Below are 17,315 nucleotides of genomic sequence, written 5' to 3'. Positions count from 1 at the left end.
CGCTTTACAGCCAATGAAGTACTAGTTGAAGTGTAGTCACTGTTGTAATGTGGGAAATGCGGCAGCCAATTTGCGCACAGCAAGGTCCCACAAACAGCAATGTCACAAACAGCAATGTGATAATGACTAGATAATCAGTTTTTGTTATGTTGGTTGAGGGATAAATATTAGTTAGGACACCGGGGAGAGCTCCGTGTTTCTTTGAAATAGTGCCATAGGATCTTTTACGTCCACCTGAGAGAGCAGACGGGGCCTCGGTTTAACGTCGCATCTGAAAGACAGCACCTCCGACAGTGCAGCACTCCCCTGGAGTGTCAGCCTAGATTTATGTGCTCAAGTTCCTGGTAGTGGGACTTGAACCCACAAACCTTCAGATTCAGAGGCGAGAGTGCTACCAACTGAGCTATGGCTGACACTATAAATACAGACTAATAGTACATTCGATTTCCTTCCCACAAAATCAACCAATTGCGATACTATTCTAGGGTTGAGATTTTTTTTTTATATTTAGGATTTGTCCCTATGAGCCAAATAAAAGTCCTGTAAAATCTGGTATAAATTCCATCTTTGTGCTGAGCTGAAATTGGCAGGCGTGCTTCCCCTCATTACAACAGTGATCCCCACTTCAAAAGTACTTCATTGGCTGTAAAGCGCTTTGAGACATCCTGAGGTCATGAAAGGCGCTATATAAATACAAGTTGTTTCTTTTACGTTGCTGCTTTGAAAACATTGCAGGTAAGCTTTAAAAATTATTTCAGTTTAAAATCATACCGACTGCTGATTGTGCCTCCGTTGACCTTCCCCCCCCCCCCCCCCCCCCCCGCCAGATTGCTTGGGCTATACCCCTTTAACAAGATTTCTATGTTGTTGGTTTTTCACCAGGGATATGTTTAGCCTAGAATATAACATTGCCTATTCGCCAGGTAAGAGGAAATTCTTAACCAGGGACCATGAGTGGTTGAACAAAGTTTGATTGACCAATATTATAAACAAAAGTGCTTCCCTTACAGCACTGGTGCTCAGATGGAAAGAAAATGACTTGGATTTATATAGTGCAATACACTGGAAAAACTGCAAATATTGGACATCTGAAATAAAAACAGAATATTAGTAATAGACTACAGCCAGTCAGCATCTGTAAAGAGAGGACCTTATGACCTTCTTGGATGTGTATCCTTAATCAAAACTAAAGCCTCTGAGATAAACAGGCAGTTTAGTGAGATTGGGAAATGGGATGAGGGGCGGGGCGGGGCGGAGGGTGGCGAGGGAGAGGAGAGAGGACCAATGAAACACCAATCGCAGGGAAGGAGTTCACGTGTTAAATGAGCTGCAGACTGCTTAATGGAAAGCAGTTGGGTGAGATAAAAGATCATCTATGAGATAATGCAGACATACAGAAAGGACAAAAGAAGGAGTGGGTTGGTCAAAAGACACAAGAAAGGTTTCAGTACACAAAAGTGTGAGAAATAAAAAGGTAAAAAACAAACTAGATGCAGCAGGTCTGAAATGAAACAGAAAATGCAAGTGAAACACTGGATCAGTAAAAGATAGGTGAGATGGACTGACATTTGGGTCAGAGACCCTTCATCCAAGGATAGCGCTGTTGGACGTCTGAGCCCGTGGATCCCTTGGGCTCGATTTTAATTCCCGAGGCGGGTTGGAGTCAGGTTGCGTGGTGGGCGGGTTCGGGAGCCGCTTCCGACGGGAACAGCTGCAGAGTTGTGACTTTTATTCAAGTACCTTGTTAATTTCATGGAGGCGCGCTGGCCGGTCCAATCAGTGGGATCGGGTCAGCTGGCCGCCTCTGATGACGTCACAATAGCAGCTGCTTTTAAAGCTGCCATCCAGCCTGAGCCTTTCCATTGTGGTTTCCTGCACTTTTCACAGCTATGACTTCTTCCGGAGGCAAAGCAGCTCCTCGGTTTAATGATGAGTCCCTCCAAGTTCTTGTGGATGCTGTCAGAGGGCGCAGGGAGATTCTCTTCCCTCCTGATGGCCAGAGGAAGCCTCCTCAGCAGACCAAGGCAGCCTGGCTGCGCATTGCTCAGGAGGTGAGCGCAAGGTGCATTTATGCATGCTCATGGATCCAGTGCCGCAAAAGGTTTAATGATCTTGTGAGAACATCAAAAGTGAGTATCCCATCTCACTTGCCTTCACTCTGCTTCCCTTCTCTTCTCATCACCAGCACTCTGCGTTGTAAGCCTCCTCCTTCACATCCCACTTTACTCTTACTTCCCTTGCACCCTTTCCTATCCATCTCTGTCTCTGCACTGAATCACTGCAGCATCCTGCCTATGCACCCCTTAGACTCGCTCTCACTGTCATTCAGTGACGACAACTAACAACGCACAGGGAGCTACCTTCCTCTTGGCACCTTACCCCATCTTCGTCTCACTCAAAGCTTCTATGGTAGGGATTAATCACACTCACTCCATCATTGTAGCTGAAACACCGCTTGTGTCCTTCCTTGCAGGAAAAGATAGCCCACAATAAGAGGGAGAGAGCAATGACTGAATGAGGAACACCTACCCTTGCAACTTTGACCAGTGCTGAGGAGGCAGCAAACGAGATTGTTGGAGGTGGCGAGGACCTGGAAGTGGGCGATGGAGAGGCGGGCACACTAGAGGAAGCTGGTGACATAATAGAGTTTCATCCCTCTCAGAAAGCAATGGAATATGATGTTTATAGAGAATCGCTTTGTGTCATCTGCTCAAAAGGATGTGTCTGCTACATCAATATCAGATGTCTAACTCAAGTCTTTATTTCCCACAGGACCATTGAGCGCCCCACGTTCCAGGACGAAGACCCGGACATCTCCTCAGAGGAACCTGAGGCCTCTGAGGGAGCAGCATCACCAGGACTCAGCGCACCCAGCACCAGCGCAGCAACACGCACCTCGGTGGGGCCATTGCGAGTTAGAGTAGTGTTGCCACCTGGTCTATCACAGCGTACAAGTGAGCATCAGCAGATGGTGGAGACAGCGACAGCAGTGAAGAGTCCTCCTCGGAGGTCGCAGGACTCTCCGAGCTCTGCTGAGCTGCATGCAGACGCTGTGCCTCTGGGGCCATCCAGAAAAAGAGCGATTTGTGAAATACAAGAACAAGTGCAGGTGTCTCTGGAAGGGTTTGCCTCCAGGGTTAGTGCAAGTGTGGAGAGAATGGAGGAGTCCATCTCTAACATCAGCACTGCCATTATGGAGTCAATGGCGCATGAATGCACCACCATGGATAGGATGGCAACCTCCGTGGAAAGGATGGCTACCACCATGGAGGAAATAAGTCGCTAGACTCAGGAAAATAGGGTGACTGTTCAAAATAAACTGTCATCTCTGGAGGAGAGATGGTCAGCTATTGAACAGAGAGACCAAAGCTTCATGGATGTCCTTTTGAGGAGGACTGCCAGTGCATATATGGGTCCTCATGCCCCCCCTGAAGTGCAGCAAGGTGCTCTCCTGCCACTTGACAGTACTGAGGGTGTGGCTGACCCATGAGAAGAATGTTGTTGGCAGGACAGAAGGAAGTGTGGGCTCCTCTTAAAGTGCTCGCATGACCATGCTACTGCAGAGCCCTCAGTCAGAGACCCACGTTGCAGAGACAACTGAGATGGCCGTTTCAGCCCCTGCATAGTTGCAGGAAGAGCAGACTGTTGAAGAGCCCTCCCAGGCTCCCAAACCCAGAGGACGCCCGCCAAAGGCATCTAAGCAGAAGCAGCATTCTAGTCAGCAAGGTGCCTCTACATCTGCTGAAGCCACAGGGGAAGCACCATGTAGAAGCACACGTAAGAGAAAAAGTAAGCACCTATAGTCACAAGGGGACTCACTTGGGTGATGTTTCTTTTTTTTCTGACTGTTGTTGGTATATTTTGTCATGCGTTAAAGAGAAATTATGGCAAACAGTTGATTGTGTGGCCTATGTGTTCTGGAAAATGGCAAAAGCGCATTCAGGGCTCAGGGCGATTTCCATTTGTAATGCTGATGGTAACAGTGATAGGAAATAAGAGGGTATAGCAGAGATGAAGTATGACATTGGACAAGTGTCGCCTGCAATTACAGAGCCATATGGTGGCCACCCATGGTCAAAGAGTAAGCTTATGGTAGTGTGGCTTGGCAGTGTGCACACCCTGGTTGACGGACAGCAGTGAACTGGAGGGATGCTGCATTGGTCACAACAGGGCATGCAAGGCTTCCCTCGTCCTCCTCCTACTCCTCTTCCCAGGAAGAAATGTTGTGAGCCAAGTGGCTTCTACTCCCCCGATTATGAGGACCAGGATGAGAGGGAATAAATGTTTCCCATCCCCTTGCTATAGATTTCATTTGAGGTAACAATCTTGCAAGTGCACAGTCGAAGTGGGCTGAAATTATTCCATTCAGGTCACACTGCAGATGGGTGTCAGCTTGAACAGTCACAAGGTCAGTAGATGTGTAAAATCGCATCCCAAACCTACAACAGCAAAGTTGTTGCATTTGAATGTCAGCCATGTTTCAGGGGCACTTTTAAAGCCCTCTATCAATGCATCCAAATCATGTCCTCCAGCAACCTGTCTCCTTGAACCTGGCCTGTTTCTGACTAGTCGGGAAATAGGAGCCAGTAGCAGGAAAATGGAAAGCCACTATGAAAATAGGATTAGCAAGGCTGTTAACTGCCTTAACCACCTGTCCCACCGGTTGGAGATGGGTCAGTTTGGGAGCGGCTAAACAGATACTCCAGGAAAATCGGGTGGGGGTGGGATGGAGGCAGGTTGGATGTCTGAAGCCATTTTTCCCGATTTTCCTAACAGACCCGCCTCCAAACCCGTCTGCTCGGGGCTGTTAAAATCGAGCCCCTTCTTTTTCTCTTCCTGAGATTGATGGGTCCATCATGTTTTTGTTCTAATTTCATATCTACAGTATATTGTTCTCTTTTTTTTAATTCATTTCTCACACTCTTGTGTACATGAATCTCTCCTGTGTCTCTTTACTTCCCCCCCCCCTTACTATTTGCATATTATTTGCCCCACTAGCTGCCTGCATTAGCTCACTGATGATCTTTATAACTGTTTTCTATTAAGCAGTCTGCAGGGCATTTATCACATGTACCTCCTTTCTGTGGTTGGTGCTTTTCCTCTTTTATTCTCTCCTTGCAAACTAACTAACGGGCCTGCTCGTTGTCTTCAGTTCTGATGAAGATTGCACATTCAACACATCACAGCTGGCCTTTTCTCTTTTCAGAGGCTGACTGACCTGCTGTGTATTTTTAGCTTTTTTTTCTGTTGCATTTATATAGTGCCTTATCACATCTTTCAAACATTCCAAAAACTTCACATACAATAAATTACTTTTGAAGTGTTATATTGGCAAACCCGTAAGGCATTTTGAATACAGCAAGATCCCACAAACACTAATGAGGTGGTTGAGAGGAACACTAGTCAGAACACCAGGAGAAGTCCCTACTCCTCTTCAATAGTACCATCCCTAACATTAACCGGAACTACTGAAACAGACAGAAGAGGTCTCGGTTTAAGGTCTGATCCAAAAGACAACAACCTCATCAACCGTGCAGTATTCCAGCAATACTGTACTGGTGTGTCAGCCTGGACTGTGTGGCGAGGTCCTGAATTGTGTGTACTGCTATTACAATAAGGGAAATTTGTTGAATCATGATCCCGTTCACAGAAATGAATATCATCCTTTTCGGATGCACTAGAGATTACACAATGCTGTACCAGTTGTTGATGCAGGCTTAATGCATCTGTGGGTGGGACTTGTAATCACAGCTAAATACAATGCTAGGGCAAAAAGATCAGTGTCATAATTTTAGGCAGTGACGCAGAAGAACTCTTGTGGTAAAAATTCAGGTAACTACACACAGTTTGGACTGAAAAGCCAGAAATTAATTATGATACTTGTCCTTTGTAAATAGATCAGTTTTGACTTTTGATCGGACACCGTGATGGCACTAAAATTGATCTACATCATGTTCTGAAAAAATGGAACATAAGAACATAAGAAGTAGGAGCAGGAGTAGGCCATACGGCCCCTCGGGCCTGCTCCGGCATGCAATAGGATCATGGCTGATCCAAATCTAGACTCATGTCCACTTCCCTGCCCGCTCCCCGTAACCCCTAATTCCCTTATCAGCTAGGAAACTGTCTATCTCCGTTTTAAATTTATTTAATGTCGCAGCTTCCACAGCTCTGAGGTAGCAAATTCCATAGATTTACTACCCTCTGAGTGAAGAAGTTTCTCCTCATCTCAGTTTTGAAAGGGCAGCCCCTTATTCTAAGATTATGCCCCCTAGTTCTAGTCTCACCCATCAGTGGAAACATCCTCACCGCATCCACCCGATCAAGCCCCCTCACAATCTTATATGTTTCGATAAGATCGCCTCTCATTCTTCTGAATTCCAATGAGTAGAGGCTCAACCTTTCCTCATAAGTCAACCCCCTCATCTCCGGAATCAACTGAGTGAACCTTCTCTGAACTGCCTCGAGAGCAAGTATATCTTTTCTTAAATATGGAAACCAAAACTGTACGCAGTATTCCAGGTGTGGCCTCACCAGTACCCTATATAACTGAAGCAAGACTTCCCTGCTTTTATACTCCATCCCCCTTGCAATAAAAGCCAAGATTCCATTGGCCTTCCTGATCACCTGCTGTACCTGCATACTAACCTTCTGTGTTTCATGCACCAGGACCCCCAGATCCCTTTGTACTGTAGCACTTTGTAGTTTCTCTCCATTTAGATAATAACTTGCTCTTTGATTTTTTCTGCCAAAGTGAATAACCTCACACTTTCCAACATTATATTCCATCTGCCAAATTTCCGCCCACTCACTTAGCCTGTCTGTCCTTTTGCAGGTTTTTTATGTCCTCCTCACTCACTGCTTTCCCTCCCATCTTTGTATCATCGGCAAACTTGGATATGTTGCACTTGGTCCCTTCCTCCAAATCGTTAATATAGATTGTAAAGAGTTGGGGTCCCAGCACTGACCCTTGCGGAACACCACTAGTTACTGATTGCCAACCCGAGAATGAACCATTTATCCCCACTCTCTGTTTTCTGTTAGATAGCCAATCTTCCACCCATGCCAGTATATTACCCCCAATCCCGTGATTTTTTATCTTGTGCAGTAATCTTTTGTGTGGCACCTTGTCAAATGCCTTTTGGAAGTCCAAATACACCACATCCACTGGTTCCCCTTTATCCACCCTGTTTGAACAATAGCAGTCTATTGTGAGACACCTTATCAAAAGCTTTTGGAAAGCCCAAATATACAATGTACCATCATCCATTAACCTGGTAACCTCTTCAAAGAATTTAACCAGATTGGCAAGACACGACATTCTTTTCCAGAAGCCATGTTGCATGTCTCTAATAACTTTTTCCTTGTCAAGGTGGTCGTATAGGGCATCACTTATGATCCCTTCTTACAACTTTCCTACAATTGACATCAACCCTATAATTTCTCAATTCTGAATTGTTGCCCTTTTTGAAGTGTTGCAAAATTAGCCTCCCTCCAGTCATCAGGAACAAACCCTGATGCCAGTGAACTATTGAATATATAAGCAAAGGACTTACTAAATACAGTTCCCATTTCTTGAAGAAACATCAGGTGGTGGCCATCTGGACCAGCAGCTTGTTCTGATCTAATGTTTTCAGGCTTGACTATTTTTCCTATCTTGCAAACCTAAACAACTAAAACCATAATATAATCTGTCAGCATTCTTTTGTTTGAATTTGTACAGCAGTTACACTATGTAAATGGTGAACTCCAAAGTATGCACATATCAGGGTATCACTGTGGCAGTGTTCATTTTGTTAGGTGGCTTCCTTGACACGTGTATGCCTTACCATTCATTATTATTGTCTAATTTTCTATTATTGCAAACATTTGCCGTCCTAGTAGTGCAAGTAGGCCAGCACCAGGACTATTCCATACCCTTTGTGCCACCTTTGGTGGCTGATTATTCAATCACTATGCTACAGCATGTTTCAGAACATTGTCATCACTATCTCTAATTCCAGCTATTCAGTTGAGTTAGGCCTGGTGCTACGTTTCTTTGTTTGCTGATTTGAACTTCTCCCATACATGTTCCACATGACTCAAAATAACAAGATGCTGAATTTGCTTGCCTCTTGCTCTTTGCCAATTTTCTGGCATTGATTCTTCTGAACTACACAGGCACATTACATACTTTCAGGGTGACCAAACTGCTACATATACCATATTTTATTTTTGATCAAATTATAAGTCATTGGTTGCAAACATAAGCAGTGCCCGATCAGATACACTTTGCCTGAGAGATTTTAAATTACACCACTCTTAAGCTATGGTAGAAACATTGTGCACCATTTGTCTGCACATTTTACTTCTTTATGGTATATGTGTCAAATATTACTGACATAAATCGTGCCATTTATGTAGAAAGGACTTATGAAATATACTGGGCGGCCTGCTGGTGGTGCTGTCCAGGGAGAGTATAAATACTCGGGCACGGGCCCAGCTTGCTCAGGGACATTTTGTAAACAGGAACTAGTGAAGGATAACTAGACTTCCATGTTGTGAAACAGTCGATTAAAGCCTTGTTTAATGCTCTGACTAAGTGCCTTGAAGTTTTCTTACGTCAATTACATTTATAAATTAAGTAGCATGGCAGCAGTCATCACCGAGGTCAGATTGTGGGGTTTTAAGGGCGTTTCCAACCTTTATGGATCATCCATTTTTTTCTGAAACGATACCTACAATTACCATGTGTCACATTGTAAGCAAGAAAAATCTGGAAGGTAAAACAGAACTAACAGACTCAGGTGTTACCCAGATCAATAGTTTTATTACGAGTGCACACGGGAGAACTATCTCAGCTACCCTTAGCTGGAGACGTCGTTCTCAAAGGAAAATGTGAAAATACAGCATAGTTATACATTTTATTAGACAATGCCCACTTATTACTAATGAGGGTGTGTACATGAGAATATTGATACTTCATTGGTTTACATGGTTAATCAATCAACTATTAGGCCTGCCCTTTGAACTCCAGTAACTTCTGGATACGTCAGTAAGAGCTGATGGACTGCAGAGGCTTCATTCTAACTTCTGCATTCTTGGGCTATCTCTTACTCTTGTTATCAATATAGGGAGGTATCTTCAGCAGAGATATGGTTGGGTGGATACAAAGCCCCATTGAATTATGTAGCCAGGTGACCAGTCTTCAAGGCCTTATCTGCAAAGACTTCGTCAATGTGCCTTTGTACTTTTATCGCTTCCAGGATCCGGCCTCCTCTCAGCATTTACTCAGTGTAATTATAAGTAGAGTGTAATTATAAGTAGATCTTCAGAATGTCCTTGGTCAGCTAAACTCATTTCTGTTAGTCTAAAAGGGTTAACACAGCCAAGTATCCCACGGTGCTTTGCGTTTGTTTTCCAGCCTAACAAGACTGAATGGTACCTTTCAGACATATTATACCGATTAAATATTAAGGCCTACCCCTTTATATCCCCTAAACCAAATTTTATCCTAACACACATTAAAAGTTGAAAATGTCTCTGTACATTTCTGTAACATGAAAAGAGTAATAAATGGCAATGGGGAGATATAAATGTGAAACTAGTTATGGAAAGCGAACCCAGGCAACAACTTGCTCTAGGTGACCAGTAACTACAGTAATTTATCATTAATTTTAAAAAGGCCTGGAATTTGACAAGTACATGCAATCAAACAGTTCTGCTGTGCTTTATCCACTGTATGAGTCATACACTGGAATACAGCTGACAGCAATTTCTACAGATCACATGGAGACAGTCTAGGAACTGGAAGACAAATGACAAAAACAAAGAGAAGCATTGCACTTACCGTGGGTGACATGAATCAGTCATTCATGAAAGAAAGACTTATGAAATAATACTGAGCGGCCTACGGGTGGCGCTGTCCAGGGAGAGTATAAATACTCGGGCACGGGCCCAGCTCGTGCAGGACATTCTTAACAGGAACTAATGAAGGACACAACTAGACCTCCATGTTGTAAAACAGTTGATTAAAGCTTTGTTTAATGCTTAGACCAAATGCCTAGTAGTTTTCTTACATCAGTGGGTTTGGAAGGTAGTGTCATAGATGTCAAAATATATGGTCCACAATGAGCGCTTGATCGAATGGAATGAAGTTAGGGAAACAAACACCTTCTCACGCCCTCTCCACCACCTCGTTTCAAGGTTTCCTGTCTTGATTTTATATCTCTTGCAGGTTAAACTGTTTGTAGATCTGGTGATTACTGCCATGCTTTACTCTGTATCTTACCGGTGCTGCACCTGCCACTGGGGGTGTTTAGTGGGACAGTGTGGAGGGAGCTTTAACTCTGTATCTAACCTGAGCCCCTCTTCTTCCTTATCTACATGCTGCCTTTTGTGACGTCGTCTGAAGACGTGATCAGGTTCCACATGCATACTGATGACACCCAACTCTACCTCTCTCAACTCCCTCCACTGCCTCTGTATTGTTAGATTGTTTGTCCAACATCTAGTCCTGCATGAGCTGCAATTTCTTCTAGTTAAACATTGGGAAGACCAAAGCCATCTTTGATCCTTGTCACAAACTCTGTACCCTCGCCACCGATTCCATCCCCCTCCCTGGCTACTGTCTCAGGTTGAAGCGGAAGGTTAGCAACCTCTGTGTCCTACTTGACCCCGAGCTGAGCTTCTAACTCATATCTTCTCTATTACAAAGACTGTCTACTTCCACCTCTAACATTGCCTGTCTCCAGCTCTGTCTCAGCCCATCTGCTGATACACTTATTCATGTATTTGTCACCTCAAGACTCAACTGTTCCAATACTCTCCTGACCTGCCTCCCATTCTCCACCCTCCAGCTCATCTAAAACATGGCTGCGTATCCCATACCACATCCTGTTCCGCCACCACCCCTGTACTAAAATTCTCATTTCCATGTTCAAATCCCTTCATGGCTCACCCCTCCCTACCTCTGTAACCTTCTCCAGCACTACAACCTTCAGAGTACTTTGTATTCCTTCAATTATGGTCTCTTGTGCATAACTCACTTCCTTTGCCCCACCATTGGCAGTCGTGCCATCAAAAGTCTAGGCCCTAGGTTCTGGAATTCCCTGCCTAGACCTCTGCACCTCTCCTCCTTTTCAAAACCCTCCTTAAAACCCACCTCTTCATCGAAGCGTTTAGTCATCCCTCCTAATATCTCCTTCTTTGGCTTGGTGTTGATTCTTGTCTGATTATGCTTCTGTGAAGCGCCTTGGGATGTTTCTCTATGTTAAAAGCGCTATATAAATGCAAGCTGTTGTTGTTGCTGTTATTGTTGTTTAGATGTACAATATTGACATGATAGAATAATTTCATGTGACTTGATTTAAACTTTGTCATGATATAGTGGGATACCGAACTAAGGCCTAGAAATTCAGTAGGCTTTGTGCCCAGTTTTCGCCCAAAGGGGGCTTTTGTGCCACTTGCTGAGCTTTCGCCGATATTCAGCGCTGCGGTAATGGCGGCGTTAGCCAGTAGCGCTGCGCCGCCACCGATGACGTCATCGGTGTGCACAGTGCCCCGCTACCGCCCCGCTACCGCCTCGCTACCGGCCCGACCGCCATATTTAGTTGCGGCCGCCTCTTCTGCAGCGGCCGCAAACAGCGATCAGAAAACGGGGCCGTCCTGTAGCCTTAGTGGGGCGCTTTAAGGTGGAGGTGCGGCCGGCCGCTTTTTCGGCGGCCGCCTGCCCGCACCTCCTTCCCCGGCCTCCTCCACCCCCCTCCCCCCGCGGCATTGCCGGCTGCTTTCCGCGAACCCGGCACTTCTCCGTGGTGCTGGGCTCATTTGCCGGCACTATCCAGCGGCGATCTCCCCGTTGCAGGCACCTCCCCCTTAAGAGAAGGAGGAGGCCTGCAGTACCGCAGCCTGCCGCTCCGCAGCGGGTGGCGCAGCGGCGCCTAGAGCGCTGAAATTCAGTTTCAGCGCCCCAGGCGGGGGCGGGCACACCCTGGAATAGCGCCCGGTTCCGACTTGGGGCGCAAAAACTGAATATCTGACGGGCGCAACTGGCTCCGCGCTCAGCGCTAACTTTTGGGCGCACGCCAGCTGGCGGGCCCAAAGTGAATTTCTAGGCCTAAATGTTTGCTTCAAATAACCTTTTCACCAGCGCAAACCTAAATTTAGAACTGGGTAAATTACATTTGCCTTTGTTACTATTTGTGTTATTATTTTAGTCTTGTAATTTAAAGCACGTTTCATGCCTCATATGATTCACAAATGACAGATTAACTAAACGCAACACAATTTTTAAATAAGACTTAAAAAAAAAAAAATTCTGATTAAAAACATATTTAAAGATACAAGGACAATGCCACAGTTAAAAGAAATATATTTTAGAAAAAAAATGCTTGGATTTCAGGGCAGTAACCTTTTTTAATGCAAAATAAAAATGCACGTGTAACAAATGAAATCTATCTGAGCAGCGTCTCCCTGTGAAATGAGAATAGGTTGTGAGAATCGGACTGATACCTATTCCCTGAAGTCCTGCTCTCCAGTGAGTTTCAGTGTTTGGCCCTCTGCTAAAGAGCTGATTCTTGCTGCATCTTTCCAAGTGTAAAATACTACAAGCATTCAAATGCTGACAAGTTCACTCCTTGCTTATGTTTAATCATCACTATATGATAATCTGGTGTGAAATTAAAGCAGCTGAACCTGGCTGATTTCATCTTTAAATAAGCCAGTGTACTGATAACTCCGATGCTCTGGCAACCTTTTGTAGTTTATTCAGTCTTAAATTAAAAGACAGAAATACCACATCATTTTTCACTTCACTGTTATTATAAATCCTCTCTTAGTTTCTGGATGCACCATGGCTCCTTCTGAATCTGTCAATCTAGACAGGCTTTCAATTACTGATAACTGAATATGTACTTAGTTTAACTGATTTCACATTGACACAGTCCTGCCATTGTCATGCCTATACTACTTTTACAACTATGTCTAAAAATAATCCAGTCTCCTCCATATAGTGTGTAAGTAAACCTATAAGCTATTTATTCAGTGTAAATATTTGTCTTAATTTAGAAATGTCACCACAACTCACTCCGCCTAATCTCTGCAACCTACTCCAGTCCTAGAATCATTGAAATTTACGGCACAGAAGGAGGCCATTCGACCCATCGTGTCTGTGCCAGCTGAAAAAAAGCTATCCAGCCTAACCCCACTTTCTAGCTCTTGGTCCGTAGCCTTGTAGGTTAAGGCACTTCAAGTGCGTACCCAAGTACTCTTTTAAATGTGATGAGGGTCTCTGCCGCTACCACCCATTCAGGCAGTGAGTTCCAGACCCCCATCACCCTCTGGGTGAAAAAAGTTCTCCTCTAATCCTTCTATCAATTACTTTAAATCTATGCCCCCTGGTTATTGACCTCTCTGCTAGGGGAAATAGGTCCTTCCTATCCACTCTATCTAGGCCCGTCATAATTTTATACACCTCAATTAAATCCCCACTCAGCCTCCTCTGTTCCAAAGAAAACAACCCCAGCCTATCGAAACTTTCCTCATAGCTAAAATTCTCCGGTCCTGGCAACATCCTCCTAAATCTCCTCTGTAGCCTCTAGTGCAATCACAACTTTCCTGTAATGTGGTGACCAGAACTGTACACAGTAATCTAGCTGTGGCCTAACTAGTGTTTTGTACAGTTCAAGCATAACCTCCCTGCTCTTATATTCTATGCCTCGGCAAATAAAGGAAAATATCCCTTATGCCTTCTTAACCACCTTATCTACCTGTCCTGCTACCTTCAGGGATCTGTGGACATGCACTCCAAGGTCCATCTATTCTTCTACATTTCTCAGTATCCTACCATTTATTGTGTATTCCCTTGCCTTGTTAGCCCTCCCCAAATGCATTACCTCACACTTATCCGGATTGAATTCCATTTGCCACTTTTCTACTCACCTGACCAATCCATTGATCTCTTCCTGCAGTCTACAGCTTTCTTCCTCACTATCAACCACATGATCAGTTTTTGTATCATCCTGCAGTTAGACTGTGGGCCCCGAAAACATCCCGGCTGTCGTGCTGAAGACTTGTACTCCAGAACTAGCTGCGCCTCTAGCCAAGCTGTTCCAGTACAGCTATAACACTGGCATCTATCCGACAATGTGGAAAACTGCCCAGGTATGTCCTGTCCACAAAAAGCAGGACAAATTACCGCCCCATCAGTCTACTCTCAATCATCAGCAAAGTGATGGAAGGTTTCGTCGACAGTGCTGTGGAGGCCAAATTACTGAATATATTTAAGTAGGAGATAGATAGATTTCTAGATAGAAAAGGCATCAAGGGGTATGGGGAGAGAACATGAATATGGTATTGAGATAGAGGATCAGCCATGATCATATTGAATGGCGGAGCAGGCTTGAAGGGCCGAATGGCCTACTCCTGCTCCTATCTTTCTATGTTTCTATGTCTATGTTTCTATGAAGCAGCACTTACTCACTTGCCCAGTTTGGGTTCCGCCAGGACCACTCGGCTCCGGACCTCATTACAGCCTTGGTCCAAACATGGACAAAGGAGCTGAATTCCAGAGGTGAGGTGAGAGTGACTGCCCTTGACATCAAGGCAGCATTTGACCGAGTGTGGCATCAAGGAGCCCTAGAAAAACTGAAGTCAATGGGAATCGGAGTAGGGGGGAAACTCTCCACTGGCTGGAGACATACCTAGCACAAAGAAAGATGGTTGTGGTGGTTGGAAGTCAATCATCACAACCCCAGGACATCACTGCAGGAGTTCCTCAGGGCAGTGTCCAAGGCCCAACCATCTTCAGCTGCTTCATCAATGACATTCCCTCCATCATAAGGTCAGAAGTGGGGATGTTCGCTGATGACTGCACAGTGTTCAGTCGCATTCGCAACTCCTCAGATAATGAAGCAGTCCATGCTCGCAAACAGCAAGACCGGGAAAACATTCAGGCTGGGGCTGATAAGTGGCAGGTAACATTCATGCCACACAAGTACCAGGCAATGACTATCTCCAACAAGCAGGCGTCTAACCACCGCCCCTTGACATTCAACGGCATTACCATCGCCGAATCCTCTATCATCGATATCCTGGGGATCACCATTGACCAGAAACTTAACTGGACCAGCCACATAAATACTGTGGCAACAAGAGCAGGTCAGAGGCTGGGTATTCTGCGACGGGTGTCTCACCTCCTGACTCCCCAAAGCCTTTCTACCATCTACAAGGCATAAGTCAGGAGTGTGATGGAATACTCTCCACTTGCTTGAATGAGTGCAGCTCCGACAACACTCAAGAAGCTCGACACCATCCGAGACAAAGCAGCCCTCTTGATTGGCACCCCATCCACCACTTTAAACATTCATTCCCTCCACCACCGGTGTACCGTGCTTGCAGTGTGTACCATCTACAAGATTCACTGCAGCAACTCACCAAGGCTTCTTCACTAGCACCTCCCAAACCCATGACCACTACCACTTAGAAGGACAAGGGCAGCAGGTGCATGTATAACACTACCACCTCCAAGTTCCCGTCCAAGTCACACACCATCCTGACTTGGAAATATATCGCCGTTCCTTCATCGTCGCTGGGTCAAAACCCTGGAACTCCCTAACAGCACTGTGGGAGCACCTTCACCACACGGACTGCAGCGGTTCAAGGCGCCGGCTCACCACCACCTTCTCGAGGACAACCAGGGATGGGCAATAAATGCTGGCCTTGCCAGAGACACCCACATCCCATGAACGAATAAAAAAATGTGGCATTGTTTACTACGTACCTTTATTGAAACAGAATCTGTAAATTATTTTAAAAGGAAATTAAACAGTCGCTTGAAAAATGTAATACAAAAGGCACTGGGGGCCAAGCAGGAGAGTGGAATTGGAATTGGTAGCTCGTGCAAGAACAACACTGGCCAGACCTAATGGCCCGAATGGCCCGTTTCTATATTGTAACATTCTATGATTTGATGTCCCAGATTGCACCCTCTGAGTCTGGACTTGCATGCATGCCTCTTCCCCTCATTCCCTCCTCAGTGCCCCCCTCCACCCCTCATCATCTCTTGCTCGGCTATAAGTTGTAGAGCTTCCAGCCATCGCAGCTTTTTCTGGAATTCTCTTTCTAAATTCCTCTGTTTGTTACACTTCATTTTGCATTTAAGAACCTCCTCAAAATCTCTTTGAGCCTTACCTGCAATCTTCTCCCCATGCCTTTTCTTTTTCTCAATCCCTGCTCTGGGTCTGTTGGCCTCCTCCCCACCTCACTTTGGGACATTTCACTACGTTATAGATGGCATGAAAGTGTAAATTATATCCTATGCTAATTGATTTAAAATTAAGCCGACTGCCTTTTTGTGGAATTTTTGATGTGTCACGTTCTTTACTTTTAAGACTATTATGAAAATGCTCTAGTAAAAGGCTGTTATATACTTGAAAATATTACACCAATCTATTCGCACAAATCATAGCCTAAATATTGCCCAATATTTATAATGGTTTGAAATATAAATGTTTCATTAAATCTTTGCCTTTTTACAAAATAAATAAAATGCACCATATGAAGAGCATTGCTGGCATTCCTGATGAAAATGAAATTATTTTTTCAATCTCGTGCTCCAGAAGAGGCTTGCATATAAAATGCCTGGGGTGGAATTGTATTTTTCTAGCCAACTGTCAATCCTATGAGATTACTTTTAATAGGAGATTAATTCTGCTTACGTAAAACAAATATAACGACATACTATTTTGCAACTGTGATGGCTGAAAACTAAATAATATTTTGTGATAATGCTACGCTCTTTGTTTATTAGCTCAACACACGGGGAAATAAAAAAGTGGTGAATAGAATAATAGATATAATGTTCCCTTGTTCATCTGAGACATAGTGCATCTCTAGAGTCCCACTTCAGACTATTAAGTGTATAGCATCATTTTCCACTTCACTAACTAATCACATACCCAACAAATGGAGCCAGCTATAGGTCATGGAGCATAAAATCAGTGTCTTCTGCATCATCTGTGCACGAATCCTGCAATGTTTCTGACTGACATTTTCTTCTCAATAGTCGTGCCTGCAGTGCAGTGCTTTCTATAACACTATTAACAAATCAAAGGTGATGAACTAAATTCAGTATAATAAATGCTTACAAAAGTGGCAAGCATGTTTTTCTAAAGCACTGGAAAGCCAATTTTCTTATTTGATCATAGTATCAGTTAGTATGTAAACATTCCAGATTCAGCACAATGCAAATTTTAAATTTGGCACTTTTTAAATGTTTTAAGATAATGTAATCACTTCACTTCAAAAATAATTCATTGTATTTAAAGTGCTTGGAG

The sequence above is a fragment of the Somniosus microcephalus genome, chromosome 13, assembly GCF_052327205.1.
Source record: "Somniosus microcephalus isolate GS21.2 chromosome 13, FLI_Smic_1.0, whole genome shotgun sequence".
In the NCBI taxonomy this organism is placed as follows: Eukaryota; Metazoa; Chordata; class Chondrichthyes; order Squaliformes; family Somniosidae; genus Somniosus; species Somniosus microcephalus.
The sequence above is the reverse complement of the archived record's forward strand: the minus strand, read 5'-3'. Positions refer to the sequence as shown.